General features: G+C 42.2%; 1 protein-coding gene across 4 annotated transcripts in view; it reads right to left on the bottom strand.

The window, feature by feature from the left end:
* The window catches only part of INPP5F (inositol polyphosphate-5-phosphatase F), a 103,050-nt gene that overhangs the window by 54,322 nt on the left and 31,685 nt on the right, over positions 1–17,043 (bottom strand). The window contains exon 3 of one of the 4 annotated variants that reach the window (XM_074002897.1): positions 3,373–3,496. The exons of the other annotated variants lie outside the window; for them this stretch is intronic. The gene's annotated coding sequence lies outside the window, so the exon portion shown is untranslated. The remainder of the gene's footprint in view (positions 1–3,372; positions 3,497–17,043) is intronic. 4 annotated transcript variants of the gene reach the window in all.

The following is a 17,043-nucleotide window of genomic DNA, read 5'->3' as shown; positions in this document are numbered from 1 at the left end:
CATGAACTCTAGATGTAATATAAAAGGTTAAAAACTAACTATACATATTGTAAAGAAATGGAATATTATATATTTAGCAAAGTTTTTCAGACCTTGGGAAATGAATAATATATTAATAGATGGGAGTCCACTGATGTGGCCACATATAAATATACACATACACAAAAGCATTAATATAGGCCACTTTCATATGTAATAGAAAAAAGGTGTCAGAACATTAGCAACAGGAGCAATAAGGTTTCTGGGACTAATTCCAATTAAGAAATGTCTAGGTTGGAAGTGGTACTCCCAGCACTTTGGGAGGCCAAGGCAGAGGGATGGCTTGGGCCCAGGGGTTCAAGACCGGCCTGGACAAAATAGCCAGACCCAGTCTCGAAAGAAAAGAAAAGAAAAGAAAAGAAAAGAAAAGAAAAGAAAAGAGAAAAGCAAAACGAACGAACGAACTAAAGAAAGGTCTAATATCTATATGAAAAGCACCACAGAACTTTCATTTAGAGCATACAGAAAATAAATACGTGAAAGCACCATGCGCCTAGATGCACAGGTTCAGTATTTCAAGCTTGTTGGTATCTCTCAAATTAATATAGAAATTTAATGCAATTTCAATCAAAATTCTAATGGGACTTCTGGGAATTTTGTTTTTGGAGACGGAGTCTCACTCTGTCGTCCAGGCTAGAGTGCACTGGTGCGATCTCGGCTCACTGCAACTTCCGCCTCCCGAGTTCAAGCAATTCTCCTGCCTCAGCCTTCCGAGCAGCTGGGACTACAGGCGCCCACCACCACGCCCAGCTAATTTTTGTATTTTTAGTAGAGATGGGGCTTCATCATGTAGCCAGGATGGTCTCGATCTCTTGACCTTGTGATCCACCCACCTTGGCCTCCCAAAGTGCTGGGATTACAGGTGTGAGCCACTGAGCCCAGATGGGAAATTTAAATCTATTTTAAATTTCACTTGAAACACTACATGTGTAAAAATATCTAGTAAAAATTTAGAAAAGAAATTGAGACTATTTGTCTTCCCAGGCAGAATTACGGTAACGCCAGGCGTGGTGGCTCACACCTGTAATTCCAGCTACTTCGGAGGGTTAAATGATCTCTACTTTTTATACTTAGAATTAAAAGAAGACAAATGTAAAGGTACAGCATCACTACTGTTTGGTAATCCTATTATCCATCAGGCATCATTTTACAATAAATTTTTTAAAAGCACCAAAGTAGGCTATGTATTTATTTGTCATCCACCAGGAAAAGAAATTTGGTTCAATTAAAGTGCCATTTTGAGATTCGGATATACACAGTATAACAAGGAATAAAAAAAAAAAAATAGAATCTGGCAAGGCCTGACAGCATAAAGATTTTTTTTCCAACTTTTTAAACATATTACGATTTTGTTACAAGGTTACTAAATTGTAACCTTGCCTCTTCCAGGAAAAAAAGAGACTAGGAAACCTGACTTCCCCAGCAAGATAACAAAAACTGATTAGGAAGTGATTATCTTGAAAAGCATGACCAGGAGGGCAAGCTAAAACAATACTCCTGGAAAACATTCAATTGCTTGACTTAGAAAGTGACTCACTCAAAAGGAGATGAGCAATTGTAGGATAAAGATTTTCATACCACTTTACAAAAAAAATTTTTTCTCCTGCATTATGGTTCTCTGGAGAAACAGAACCAAAAGGATATATAAATAAGAGGAGATTTATTATTGGAATTGCTCACATGACTATAGAAGCCGAAAAGTCCCAACAATCTGCCATCCGCAAGCTGGAGAACCAGAAAAGCCTGTGGTGTTATTCAGTCCAAGTCCAGAGGAGTCAACGGTCAAAGTCGCAGTCCAAGTCTGAAGGGCCGAGAACTGGGAGGCTGAGAGTTTAAGTCCCAATCTGAGTCCGAAAGCTTGAGATCCGGGAGCTCTGATGTCCAAGAGCAGGAGAAGATGGATGCCCAGGCTCAAACACAGTGAATCCATACTTCCTTTTTGGTTCTGTTCCGGCCCTCAACAGATGGGATGATGCTCACCTCCACTGGTGAGGATGGGTCTTCTTTACTCAGTCCACCAACTCAAACCCAAGTCTCTTCTGGAAACACCCTCACACACATGACCAGAAATCATTTTGTACCAGCTTTCTGGGCATCCCTTCCCAGTGAAGTTGACACAAAAAATTAAACATCATTGCCAGATCCAGTGGTGTGTGCCTGTAGTCCCAGCTACTCAGGAGGCTGGGGCAGGAGCATCACTGGAGCCTGGTAGCATAGTGAGACACTGCCTCAAAAAGTAAATAAATATAAATAAAAATTTTTAAATTAACCGACTCCCTACTCATGACCTTACCTCTAAGGGGTACTGCAACTACATATTTCTAGACATGGCTAACCATCCTACTGACATACAGAAAAGATATACATTTAATCCACCAATGCATGTCCAGCATTTTTATTTTTATTAACATTATATAGGGAATATATGAATATATCCCATTTTTTGAAAGTTCAAACACTACATATAAATCTGAAGTTCTCTTTGACCACTATTCCCCACTCCATGGAAATGCTTTAAACCTAATCCAAACCCTGCTTTCTTAGTTCTCTCACATAAGGAAAACAGGAGAAATGGAAAGTAACCAGTTACTTTGGCACTAGTCCTTTTAATTTTACTTGAGAACTTAAAATGACTTATGTTCACAGCATACAACCATAATTTATTTTGTAGGCTCTATTTTCACTGCTCTTTTAAACACTTTGCAATTTATCTCTATAAACATTCATGTGAGGAACAAAGGCAAAAAGGAAGAGAAGGTGCATTTACTAATGAGTCTCAGGTGTTTACTTCCTTTAGTATGCTCTAACACTGCACACTACATTCCTGAGGCCAAGATTACCTTTCCTAGGTCCACTGGAACAGTCACAGAGAGGCTGGGAAATGGTCAGAGAGCACCCATCAGCCTGAACACTCACATGGTTGTGCGATTATGACTTGAGGAGCTAGCACAGGAGAATTCATAATTTTTTTATTTTCTTTCTCTCCCTTTTAAGAGACAGGATTCTCATTATATTGGCCAGGCTGGAGAGCAATGGTTATTCACAGGCTTGACCCCACTACTGATCACAGCATGGGAATTCTGACCTGCTCCGTTTCTGATCTGGGCCAGTTCACTCCTCCTTAGGCAACCCGGTCATCTCCTCTCCCAAGAGGCTGCCGTGTTTGATGCCAAACTTAGTGCAGACACCCAATCAGCATAGCTCACCCCAGCCCAGAACTCCTGGGCCCAAGTGATCCTCCCACCTTAGCCCTCTGGTAGCTAGGACTATAGGTGTGTGCTACCACACTTGACAAGAATTTATAATTATATTGACCCATCAACAAATACTAACCCAAAGACAGAGGTGCATACTATATACTCCAAAGTCTTTTGTAGCATAATATTCAAATACAAGGATTTCTTGAAGAGCTTCTGCAGATTATGCTCAAAGCGTCACAGAAGAGTCTGTATTCGCACTGGATACATCAGAGGATGGAGACATGTTGGTAAAGAAGGAAAAAAATAATCTGAAAAGGGGAAAAGTCTGATCACCTTTCCTTTCTTCTCTGTCCCATTGCCAACAGGAATACTCACGTTCCTCTGTCATTTCAAATTGACAGTCTAAACTAAAAAACGTAAGCCAAATTACTCACTGCTTTATATATATATATATATAGAGAGAGAGAGAGAGAGAGAGAGAGAGAGAGAGAGAGCGCGAGAGAGCGAGCTGGTTTTAAGGTTATGCTTAGGTGCATACAAATTTCAAACTGTTCTACCCTTCGGGTGACTTGAAAATTTTGTTATTTTTGAAATGATTCTCTCTCTCTACTTCTTGCCTTAAATTCTACTTTGATATTAGCACAGTGACACCAGTTTTTGTTAGGCTAATGTTTGCAGTTTCTATGCTTTTACTTTCTGTATTCATATATCCAAGGCATTTGTCTTGAAAGCAAGCATGTAGATGGATTTTATTGTTTTTCTAGTATAAATATCTTTGGTTTTTAATAGAAGCATTAAGTCTACTCATTTGTTATGTAATGACTGTCATATTTAGGAATCAAACTATCATCTTACTATTTGTCCCATTTGTTCCATACATACCTTTTCTTGCCTTCTTTTAGATTAAGTTTTTAAATCATTATGATTCTGCTTTTCCCCTTTATGAGCTTTTTACAATATTATTCTGTTAGTGGTTACACTGTAGGGGATAACACGAACCCTAATTTACAAAAGCCTAATGTAAATTCGTACTTTTTCCAGCTGCTGGACAGTGAAAGGACTTAGATACCAACTCCTTTTAACTCCCCACTGTTACTATTATTGTTGTGTATTTTAATTCTACATTTAAAGTTAAGCCCCATATATGATGACAAATTCACTTAAATTTACTATTTCCCCTTTCCATTGATCTTCATTTCTTCCTACCCCTCCATGCTCCCATCTGGAATCATTTTCCTTTTGCCTGAACATCTCTCTATTTTTGTTTTTGGGGGTGGGGGGTGGGACAGAGTCTCGCTCTGTTGCCCAGGCTGGAGTACAGTGGCACAATCTTGGCTCACTGCAACCTCTGCTTCCCAGATCCAAGCGATTCTCCTGCCTCAGTCTCCCGAGTAGCTGGGATTGCAGGCGCCCACCACCATGCCTGGCTAATTTTCATATTTTCAGTACAGACAGGGTATTACCATGTTGGACCAGGCTGGTCTTGAACTCCTGACCTCAGGTGATCCGCCCGCCTTGGCCTCCCAAACTCCTGGGATTACAGGTATGAGCCACTGCGCCCAGTCCTCTCTAGTATTTCTTTTAATGCAGAGACTCCTGGTGACAAATTCTCCCAGTTTTTGTTTGTCTCAAAATGTCTTTATTTTTCTTAATTTCTGAAGGTATAAAATTCTGGACAGGCCCTTTGACGACATCATTCCATTATCTTCTGGCTTCCATTGTTTCTATCAATGCTTATGCCTTTGAATTTAATGTGTATTTTTTTCTTTGGCTGCTTTTAGGATATCCTCCTTTGTCTTTACATTTCATCAGTTTTACTATGAAGTAACTGAGTGTGGTTTTATGTTTTTCCCCTTGGATTCAAAGTACTTCTTGAATCTGTGGCTTGTATTTATAGTTGGTTTTAGAAAATTCTTGGCCATTATCTCATCAAACACTACTGCTGTCAGAAACAGAACCTCTGACTAGTTTTCTTGATCTCATTTTTAAAGTGTAGGAAATATCTGTAAATGACCCTGTGATGGTTAATTTTGTGGGTCAACTTGACTGGGAAGGGACGCCCAGATTGCTGGTAAAACATTATTTCTGGGTTTGCGTGTGAGGGTATTTCCAGAAGAGATTTGCGTTTGAATTGGTAAACTGAATAAAGACTGCCCTCACCAATACAGATGGGCATCATCTGATCCACTTAGTGCCAGAATAGAACAAAAAGGCAGAGGATGGGCTACCTTGCTCTCTGAGCTGGGACATCATCTTCTCCTGCCTGCAGACATCAGTGCTCCTGGTCGTCAGGCCCTTGGATTCCAACTGAGACTTACATCATTGACTCCCGTGGTTCTCAGTTATTTGGGTTTGGACTAGAACTATACCACCAGCTTTCCTGGTTCTCCAGATTGCAGATGGCAGCCTCCATAATCACATGAGCCAATCCCTTATAATAATTATCCCTAAATAACAAATCTCTGTATATAATAATCTCTGTATAGATGTTAAATCTCTCTATACACACACACACACACACACACACAGTTTACCCCTGAACAATGCAGGAGTTAGGGATGCTGACTCCCCATGCACATACATACAACTTTCGGCCAGGCGCGGTGGCTCACACCCATAATCCCAGCACTTTGGGAGGCCAAGACAGGTGGATCACCTGAGCTCAGGAGTTTGAAACCACACTGGGCAACATAGCAAAACCCCATCTCTACAAAAAAAATACAAAAATTAGCCAGGTACCATGGCATGCACCTGTAGTCCCAGCTACTCGAGAGACTGAAGCGTGAGAATTGCTGGAACCTAGGCAGTCGAGGCCGTAGTGAGCTGAGATCGCTCCATTTCACTTCAGCCTAGGCAACAGAGCAAGATCCTGTCTCAAAAACAAAAACAAAATCCACATACAGCTTTTGACACCCCAAAACTTAACTATGAAAAGTCTACTACTGATCAGAAGCCTAACATAAATAGTTGATTAACACATACTTTGTATGCTATATTATATACTGTATTCTTACAATAAAGTAAGCTAGGATGGGCACGGTGGCTCACACTTGTAATCCCAGCACTTTGGGAAGCCCAGGCAAGTGGATCACCTGAGGTCAGGGGTTCGAGACCAGCCTGGCCAACATGGTGAAACCCCATCTCTATGAAAAATACAAAAGATTAGCTGGGCCCATGGTGGCAGGCACCTGTAATCCCAGCTACTTGGGAGGCTGAGGCAGGAGAATCACCTGAACCCAGGAGGCAGAGGTTGCAGTGAGCTGAGATCGTGCCACTGTACTATAGCCTGGGCGACAAGAGAGAAACTCTGTCTCAAAAAAAAATGAACATATGAATAAAGTAAGCTAGAGAAAAGAAAATGCTATTAAAAAAACCACAAGGGGCCAGGTTTGGTGGTTCACACCTGTAATCACAACACTTTGCAAGGCCAAGACAGGCGGATCAGCTGAGGTCAGGAGTTCAAGACCAACCTGGCCAACAAGGTGAAACTCCATCTCTACAAAAAATTAGCCAGGCATGGTGGTGCATGCCTGCAATCCCAGCTACTTGGGAGGCTGAGGTAGGAGCATTGCTTGAACCTGGGAGGCGGAGGTTGCAGTGAGCTGAGGTCGCCCTATTGCATTCCAGCCTGGGCAACAAGAACGAAACTCGGTCTCAAAAAAAAAGAAAGAAAGAAAGAAAGAAAACCATAAAGAAGAGAAAATGTATTTACTACTCATTAAGTGGAAGTGGATCATTACAAAGATCTTCATCCTTATCTTCATGTTGAGTAGGCTGAGGAAGAGGAAGGAAGAGAAGGGGTTGGTCTTGAGGTCTCAGGCATTGCAGAGGCAAAAGAAAATACATTATACATGAACCCACAGAGTTTAAACTTGTGTCGTCCAAGGGTCAACTCTGTGTGTGTGTGTGCGCACATGAGTGTGTGCATGCATGTGCGCATATATACACTATTGGTTCTGGAAAGCCCTAATAAAGATTTTGGTACCAAACAGCAGGGGTGCTGCTATAATAAACATCTAAAGATGTGGAAGCAGCTTTGGAACTGGGTAATGGGTAGAGGCTGGAAGAGTTTGGAGGTGCATACTATTAGAAAAAGCCTACACTGCCCTGCATGAACCTTTAAAGGTGATGCTGGTGAGGACTCAGAAAGAAGAGAGATGAGCTGTAGAAAATGCCTCAATCTTCTCAGAGAATTCCTAAGAAATCCTGAGCAGAATGTCAGTAGAAAACATGAACAGTAAAGAGCATTCTGATGAAGTCTCAGATTAAAATAAGGAATGTGTTACTGGACAATATGGAGATGATCCTTGTTATAAAGTGGCAAAGAACTTGGTTGAAGTGTGTGCATGTTCTAGTATTTTGCGGAAGGGAGGACTTAAGAGTGCAATTGGATATTTATCTGAAGCAATTTCTAAGCAAAATGTTAAAGGTGCAGTTTGCCTCCTCCTGCCTGATTATAGTAAAATGCGAAAAGAGAGCTATGACTTAAAGACAGAATTGCTAAGCAAAAATGAAGTAGAACTTAAAGATTTGAAAAGTTCTACCCAGACTACAGAAGTTTTAAAAAAGGCCTGCTCAGGGGAAAACACTACAGGTGTGCCCAAGTCCCTCTGATAAGGAGAGCAATATGGGTGTGAACCATGGACTTGATAAGCCACTTCAGCAGGAGAACAGCCAGTGTGAGATGAAAGGGAATGAACTGGGAAGGAATGAAGGATGGCTGTCGGTCTTCCTGGGTTTTACAGGCCAGAACCACAGAGCTTTTTGGCAGAGAATGTGCACTATTCTTCAAGACAAGGGCAGAACAAGCCCAAAGGTGATTAAGAGATCATCAGGGCTGCTTCCTTGGTTTCAAAAGGGGTAGGCGGGGACTGCCTTATTCAACAGGCAAGATGGTCTCTGCCAGACGACATGGGGATAGGAACAACCAGCAGGGCCCTAGGGGCACAACCCTTCCTGGGTAGAGCTGTGGAGGCAGGCCCCCCACCTCAGCAGGTCTGGAAGGTAGAACCTCTACCACAGTGGGCCTGGAGTGCAGAACAAGGACTCAGTGAAGATTATTCTCGAGCCTTAAGATCTCAAGGAGTTTGCCGTATAGTTTGGACTTACAAGGGCTCCATTGCCCCTTTCTTCTTTCCTATTTCTCTTTTGAAAATGGAAATATCTAGCCCAAGTATGTCCTACCATTGTATTTTCTAAGTACATAACTTGTTTGGTTTCACAGGTTTGCAGCTGAAGAGCAATTTGCCTCAGAATGAATCATACCCTGAGCGTCACCCACATCTGAGTTAGATGATATTTAAACGAGACTTTGGATTTTTTACTTTAAGAGTTGATGCTGGAATGAGTTAAGAGTTTGGGAATGTTGGGATTATAATGAATGTATTTTGTATATGAGAAGAGCATACATTTGGGGGGACAGGGCAGAATGTTATAAGCTAAATCTTTATGTCCCCCCAAATTCTTACAGTCACCCCTCAGTATCTGCAGGAGATTGGTTCTAGAACCCCCTATAGATACCAAAATCCTCAAATGTTCAAGTCCCTTATCCATCAATACTTCCATATATCTGCGCACATCCTCCTGTATACTTTAAATCATCTCTAGATTACTTATAATACCTAATACAATATAAATGCTGTTTAAATAGTTGTTATATTATTTTTATTGGGTTTTTTTTCCTGAATATTTTTGATCTGCAGATGTGGAACCTACAGATAGGGAGGACCGTGACTATGTTGAAATCCTAATCCCCCATGTTATGGTATTTGGAGGTGGGGCTTTTGGTAGATGATGAGGTTATTAGGGCTCCACCATCACAAATGGGATTAGTACCCTTATAAATGAGACCCAGGAGAGCTCCCTCACGCCTCCTGCCATGTGAGGACTCAGTGAGAAGAGGCCATCCATGAATAAAAGGCAGCCCCTCACCAGACATCAAATCTGCTGGGGCTTTGATTTTAGGCTGCCCAGCCTCCAGAGCCATCAGAAATACATTTCTGTTGTTTATAAGCCACCTAGTCCATGACATTCTGTTATAGCAGCCAGAACAGACAAAGAGACAAGTATTACACACAGTTGACCCTTGAATAACACAAGTTTGAACTGCAAGGGTCCACCTACATGGAGATTTTTTCCAATCAAATGCAGATTGAAGACAGCATTCGTGGAATGAGAAACCCACATAAACAGAGTCAACTTTTCATATATGGAAGTTCGACGGAGCCAACTTCGGGACTTGAGCATGCATGGATTTTGGTATATGTGGGTAGTCCTGGAACCAATCCCTCCCCCTCATACCAAGACAACTGAACTATAATATTAACATGCTAAGAGAAATAATTAGGAAAATATCTTGGTAGTTTATCCCAAGGCATATTATGCTCCAATTATGCTCCAATTTTATTTACAAATCTTTGGTAGGAATGTAAATTGAGTCCTAAATGTACATAAAACCTACTTCATTGATACCTGCTACATAAGTTATTAACTGCCTATTTAGCACTTTCAAGTGAATAGAACGTGAGTCTATAAAGTAGGTTTTATGCACACTTATGCATGAATTTAAATTTCAACTAAAAATATGAATTCACAGTACGTTTAGTGAGTTTTTCTGTTTTATATTTAAAGCCATGTCTTTAAAAAAAAAAAAAAAACTACATTAAGAGAAATGTTTCATCCCCCCTAGTGGAAGTAGAGCACCATATATCCCTGGTTATATTTCAGGGAACAACATACATCAAGTAAATGGAACAAGTAATGCCACCACCACGCCAGTGCTGGCTTGTTCAACGTCAGGTACCTAATAGCTAAAAGTACATCACATTAGGCTTCTAATGCTCTCAGTGACTAAAGAGCTAACTATTAATTTGTTCATCTTCTAAACATAGCAGCTATTCCATGTTTCCTGACTGGTTGTTCTGTTCCTTACTAAAGTTTCCTAAGTCTAGGTTTATAGAAAACTGACAATGACTCACAGGGAGAGCATCTAGAGCAAGAGACTTTTTTAATACGCTCTATTTCAAAAGTACCAAATGGTGCAATTAGATGTATATTCTGCTTAGCCTGTAAAGCTTAAGACTGTAGTTAAATCCCTAAATAAATCTTCCATAAAATGAAATAATCTTGAAATAATCTATTATACTCTATAAAAAATATAAACTCTTGTATCTATAAGAAATAGAAAAGTCTTAGAAAACTAGAAAAGCCTAACGTATTAAGTACTGTTAGGCAAAATGATCTTCTATATAAAAATGTATTTTCCAGATAACTACAGCTTATCCCCCTAAAATACTAAAATGTTTTCCTGTATGTTTATTGAAACCTTTAATACTTTCCTACCCATTAAACTCCAGCATACTAAAGACAATCAGGATTTTTACTCATGATGCGAGTTAATCATCATAAAGATAAATTAATGCTTTGAAAAGTGACATAAAAATGCTTCAAGGTTGGAGGTGATTGGTCCGTACACAAAAGGGAATCAGGCCCACAGGTTGTAACAAACCTGCTATCCAAGTCAATTAAATAACCTTCATTTTTTGCTGTCAATTGTTGTTACCGGCCAAGCCTAAGTAAGCGAGAACTCAACATATTTGTCGAGAATCTCCTTTCTTAAACACAATTAGCCTTGACAATAATTTGAATGGAATTACTTTTAAATGTTCAGTAAGATAAAAAGTCCAAAAAGTAATACAAAGAAGGAAATAAATACAGAAAGCACCTGTATAGGTGGCCCACGCTGTCATTTTTACCTTAATAATCCTCCTTTTCTTATTTTTATTTATTTATTTTTTTTGAGACGGAGTCTTGCTCTATTGCCCAGGCTGGAGTGCAGTGGTGTAATCTTGGCTCACTGCAAGCTCCACCTCCTGGGTTCATGCCATTCTCCTGCCTCAGCCTCCCAAGTAACTGGGACTACAGGTGCCAGCCACCACGCCCAGCTAATTTTTTTTTTTTTTTTTTTTTTTGTATTTTTAGTAGAGACAGGGTTTCACCGTGTTAGCCAGGATGGTCTCGATCTCCTGACCTCGTGATCTGCCTGCCTCAGCCTCCCAAAGAGAAGGGATTACAGGCATGAGCCACCGCGCCCAGCCTCTTAGTTTTATTTTTTAAGAGACGGGGTCTCACTAGGTTGCCCAGGCTGGAGCGCATGGCTATTCGCAGGCATGATCATAGCACACAGCAGCCTCGAGCTCCTGGCCTCAAGCAGTCCTCTTACCCTCAGCCTCCCAAGTAGCTGGGACTACAGGCACACGCCACTGTACCCAGCTTTCCTTCCCTCTTTCTGAGGCTAAAAACCAAACCTTTAACAACGCTGCTATTGAAATCACTGAGGAAAACGAGTATAACAACAAATGGGCCGGGCGTGGTGGCTCACGCCTGTAATCCCAGCACTTTGGGAGGCCGAGGCAGGCGGATCACGAGGTCAGGATATTGAGACCATCCTGGCTAACACAGTGAAACCCCGTCTCTACTAAAAATACAAAAAATCAGCTGGGCGTGGTGGCGGGCGCCTGTAGTCCCAGCTACTCGGGAGGGTGAGGCAGGAGAATGGCGTGAACCCGGGAGGCGGAGCTTGCAGTGAGCTGAGATCCCACCACTGCACTCCAGCCTGGGCTACAGAGCGAGACTCCGTCTCAAAAAAACAAAAAAACAAAAAAACAAATGGGTTTATAACTAGAAAAAGGAATGACAGTGGAATAGCACATGAGGCACGCCGGCCTGCCTCTCAAGTATCTCTCTGCCTGAAAATATAAAAGTCTGCCATGCCACTTAGAGATATGCTCAAGAACAAGAAGCGTACTTGTGTAACTACGCTCTGGGGAGCTCAGAACTGTGGGTCACGTTCATGTGACTTGTTCAAGCATCACTTCTACCATGGAGGTGGAACCATCCACACCAAGGAGACGGGCTCAAGACTAGGAACAAGGGAGGTGGGAAATTCTGAAGCACAAAATGTAGGGACAAGCTGAGAGGAGCAAAGAGAGAAGGATGAAGCACTCAGCATCTAGGTACCTGAGAGGAAAGGAAAAGGAACAGGAGAGAAGCAAAAACAAGATGAATGAGAAGATACCGGAGAATGTAATCCTCTCACACCACTTAGCTGCCTGCGTCTAAGACTCAAGTCTGTTAAGAGAATGGGTCAGCTAAATTACAGTTAAAGAATCTTCGGCCGGGCGCGGTGGCTCACGCCTGTAATCCCAGCACTTTGGGAGGCCGAGACGGGCGGATCACGAGGTCAGAAGATCGAGACCATCCTGGCTAACACGGTGAAACCCATCCTGGCTAACACGGTGAAACCCCGTCTCTACTAAAAAATACAAAAAACTAGCCGGGCGAGGTGGCGGGCGCCTGTAGTCCCAGCTACTCGGGAGGCTGAGGCAGGAGAATGGCGTGAACCCGGGAGGCGGAGCTTGCAGTGAGCTGAGATCCGGCCACCGCACTCCAGCCTGGGTGACAGAGCCAGACTCCGTCTCAAAAAAAAAAAAAAAAAAAAAAAAGAATCTTCTAAGGGTTAACCAGGAATCTGGCGGCCGATGAAAATCTTACTTCTAGGCCAGGCGTGGTGCCTCAGGCCTGTAATCCCAGGACTTTGGGAGGCCGAAGCAGGCAGATCACTTGAGGCAAGGAGTTCGAGACCAGCCTGGCCAACATGATGAAACCCTGTTTCTACTAAAAATACAAAAATTAGCCACCTTAGGGTGAGGCACGAGAATCGCTTGAACCAAGGAGGCAGAGGTTGCAGTGAGCCAAGATTGTGCCACTGCACTCCAGCCTGGGCTACAAGAGCAAGACTCTGTTTCAAAAAAAAAAAAAAAAGTAAATCTTACCTCTGAAAGTCAGTAACTCTGAGATCCTTCTGAGAAAATGAATATTAAATGACTGTATCTGAGGCTGGGCACAGTGCTCATGCCTGTAATCCCAGCACTTTGAAAGGCCAAGGCAGGCAGATTGCTTGAGCCCAGGAGTTCAAGACCAGCCTGAGCAACATGGCAAAACCCTGTCGCTATTAAAAAATACAACAATTATCTGGGCACAGTGGCATGTGCCTGCATTCCCAGCTACTTGAGAGACAGATGGGAGGATCATTGGAGCCCAGTTAGGTCAAGGCTGCAGTGAACCATGATCATGCCACTGGATCATGCACTCCAGCCTGGGTAACAGAGTGAGACTCTGTCTCGAAAACAAAAACAAAACAAAAAAGACTGTATTTGGTTTTGTTTTGTTTTTGAGATGGAGTTTCGCTCTTGTCGCCCAGGCTGGAGTGCAATGGCATGATCTCGGCTCACTGCAACCTCTGCCTCCCGGGTTCAAGGGATTCTCCTGTCTCAGCCTCCCAAGTAGCTTGGATTACGAGCTACTAGGGAGGCTAGTAATGTTGGTCAGGCTGGTCTCAAACTCCCAACCTCAGGTGATCCACGTGCCTCAGCCTCCCACAGTGCTGGGGTTACAGGCGTAAGCCACTGCATGCAGCCAAAAAAGACTACATTTGATTTATATTTTAGATCACTTATATTTTGATAGAAATATTATGTTACAAGATATAAATTGTACCTCAAGATATATTTATATATAATTTACATATTATAAATGTCATCCATTGTAAGGAAACGAGTCCATGATTTCAATACATGTATAGAGTCAGGTAACCAGCATTACAACACCTACATGTTTTTAATTATGTGAGTTGTCAGTAGACAGTAAAACAACCTGCTTCTCCCACATAGAGCTGCACACAGGCAAACTCACATCTCAACAGAAGCAATAACTAAAAGCTGTGTGCCACGACCCAGGCCTCCAGCAGAGGATGAAAGCTCTGCAGGGACGCTGTCAGACCCTCTTGTTTCTCTCCAACGTCCTTAAGGAGTGAGGTTTCCAACGGCGTTTAAGGCATGCACTAAAACAATGCTAGTGACACTCCATTCATTCACCACTAAAATATATAAAAATTCCATGTCACTAGTGCCATAGCAAAGTCTCCATAGACAGCAGAAGACTAAAATCAGTATTAAAATAATATGCATAATACACTTTACCATCTTAATGATTGAGAGATCGTCACCACTTCAAAAGTGAAAGAACAGCAGATGGCGAGTACTATTTTAATGAATGAGATCTACTTGAGTGAATTTTTGTCTAGGATTGTTCAGTACTATCAGTAGTAATTCAGTTAATTACTAAACAAAGAGTCTCTATTGCCACATTAATCAAGACTCCTGACAATTTTCTCTTCATCTAGTCCTGAATATATCGTGGGATATATTCCTTTACTAATGAATCTTTTTGCTTTTTATCTTTACTTCTTACCCTAATTGAGCTTATCCTCTTCTTAATCTTGAAAATACATTTTAACTTGAAGAGCTTTTGTGATCTATTTTAAATCTCCAGCCTAAAGCAGTCTTTGCCTGGATATCTGTGTGAAGATATGACTATACCCAGACATTACATAGAAAATGAAGAGAAGAAACACATCAATCATGTGGGCCTTTTGCACAGCTGCATACTCTGCCAAGAACCACCTCTCCTCTCAGTGCCTCCCCTCCCACCCCTGGCCCTGTCCATATGAGATGCTTTCCATCTTGGAACCCCAGCTCCACCCATATGAGATGCCTTCCAACCAGGAGCACCAGCTCCACGCATATGAGATGCCTTCCAACCAGGAGCACCAGCTCCACCCATATGAGATGCTTTCCATCCAAAAGCCCCAGCTCCATCCAGTTGGGCTCTTCTGTCATACACACCACAGCACCCCACACTTGTCTTCAGATGATTACGTTTGTAATGGTAAAACTGTGTGACTGGTAATTAACATCTATCACTCAGATTCTGAGTCTAGGTTTCTAGAAGCTTCGACCTGCAGCCCCAGCACTGCGTACAGGCCATGGGGCACAGTAGGTACTCCGTAGATACTTGTTAAATCCATAAGTACTCGCTGAATATTTCTGAATTGCCCTGCAGTGGGCCAGCACAGAGAGACACAGCAGGTAAGCAGAACAGACATGGCCTGTCTTCTTGGAGCTTATTTCCATGAGAAGACAGACAAAAAAGAAAAAGAAAAAATTAATATGTAATTACAATTGTCATATGAAATTGACTACCATCCTTTTTTTTTTTTTGAGATGGAGTCTCACTCTGTCACCCAGGCTGGAGTGCAGTGGCGAGATCTCAGCTCACTGCAGCATCCACCTCCCAGGTTCAAGCAATTCTCATGCCTCAGCCTCCCGAGTGGCTGGGATTACAGGCACATGGCACCGTGCCCGGCTAATTTTCGTATTTTTAGTAGAGATGGGGTTTCACTGTGTGGTCAGGCTGGTCTCAAATTCCTGACCTCAAGTGACCTGCCTGCCTCGGCCCCCCAAAGTGCTAGGATTACAGGTGTGAGCCACTGCGCGCCCGGCCTTGACTACCATTTTTATTTCCTCCTGGATACTACAATGAATTTTTTTAATGTTGATTTTTCACAGATCCACACTTTTCTTTCACCTATTTGATACATTACACATCCCTCCTACTTTCTGTTCCTCATATTAGAAAATCTCGGCCGGGTGCAATGGCTCATGCCTGTAATCCCAGCACTTTGGAAAGCCGAGGCAAGTCGATCACCTGAGGTCAGGAGTTCAAGACCAGTCTGGCCAACATGCGGAAACGCCCTCTCCACTAAAAATACAAAAATAAGCCAGGCATGGTGACACGTGCCTATAATCCCAGCTACTCAGGAGGCTGAGGCAGGAGAATCGCTTGAACCCGGGGGGCTGAGGTTGCAGTAAGCCGAGATCGCGCCACTGCACTCCAGCCTGGGCGACAGAGTGAGACTCCGTCTCAAAAATAAATAAATAAAATAAATAAATAAATCTCAACTGGTCAAACCAAAGTCAGACATGTTTGAGTTGTCGGAAGACAGACTACATTACACCCTGGCTGAAGTCCACCTGCCTGCAAATGTCTGAGGAAGAGGTCTTGCAACCGAAAAACAGGCTAATGGTTCTAAATAGATATTTTCTAGGCATTAGGGTACACAGAACCTTTTTTTTGGCAGAGCTTACTAAAAGGGCAGGCAATTGTCAACAAAGGATAACACAAACAAAAATAGTTTGAAATTCTTCCATCATAATTTTTAAAAGAAACATGTGGATTACAAAATAACTTTCACTAATGCTACTAATCTGTTATTACCAAAACATTACTTTTTATACATTTTCACGTGTAATCTTTTAGTGACTTGTTCTGTTTTGTTTGTTGTTTCTTGTTTTTCTGTTTTTTTTTTTTTTAAGAGAGAGTCTTGCTCTCTAGCCCAGGCTGGAGTGCAGTGGTGCGATCTTGGCTCACTGCAACATCCATCTCCTGGGTTCAAACGATTCTCCTGCCTCAACCTCCCAGGTAACTGGGATTACAGGCGGGGTTGAGACAGGGTTTCACCATGTTGGCCAGGCTGGTCTCGAACTCCTGACCCCAAGCGATCCACCTGCCTTGGGCTCCCAAAGTGCCAGGATTACAGGCTGAGTCACCACATCCGGCCTGTGACTTGTTCTTATTACAGTTTCAGCAAAAATTAACATTAGAAAAATAGTCCATGTTTAAAATTTGTTCAAAATTGTATAGCCACAATGTAAGTGGTTCTTGAGTAGAATATCTGATACCCATAAGGATCTTTAAGAGGAAAAAAAAATAGTAATCAGCATATATTGAATGGTTTGTTTTGTCTTTTTGTTTTGTTCTTCTTGAGACAGAGTCCCGCTCTGTCACCCAGACTGGAGTGTAGTGGCGCAATCCCGGCTCACTGCAACCTCTGCCTCCTGGGTTC

Source organism: Macaca fascicularis, chromosome 9 (assembly GCF_037993035.2).
Source record: "Macaca fascicularis isolate 582-1 chromosome 9, T2T-MFA8v1.1".
NCBI lineage: Eukaryota > Metazoa > Chordata > Mammalia > Primates > Cercopithecidae > Macaca > Macaca fascicularis.
This window is presented reverse-complemented; position numbering and strand designations above follow the sequence as displayed.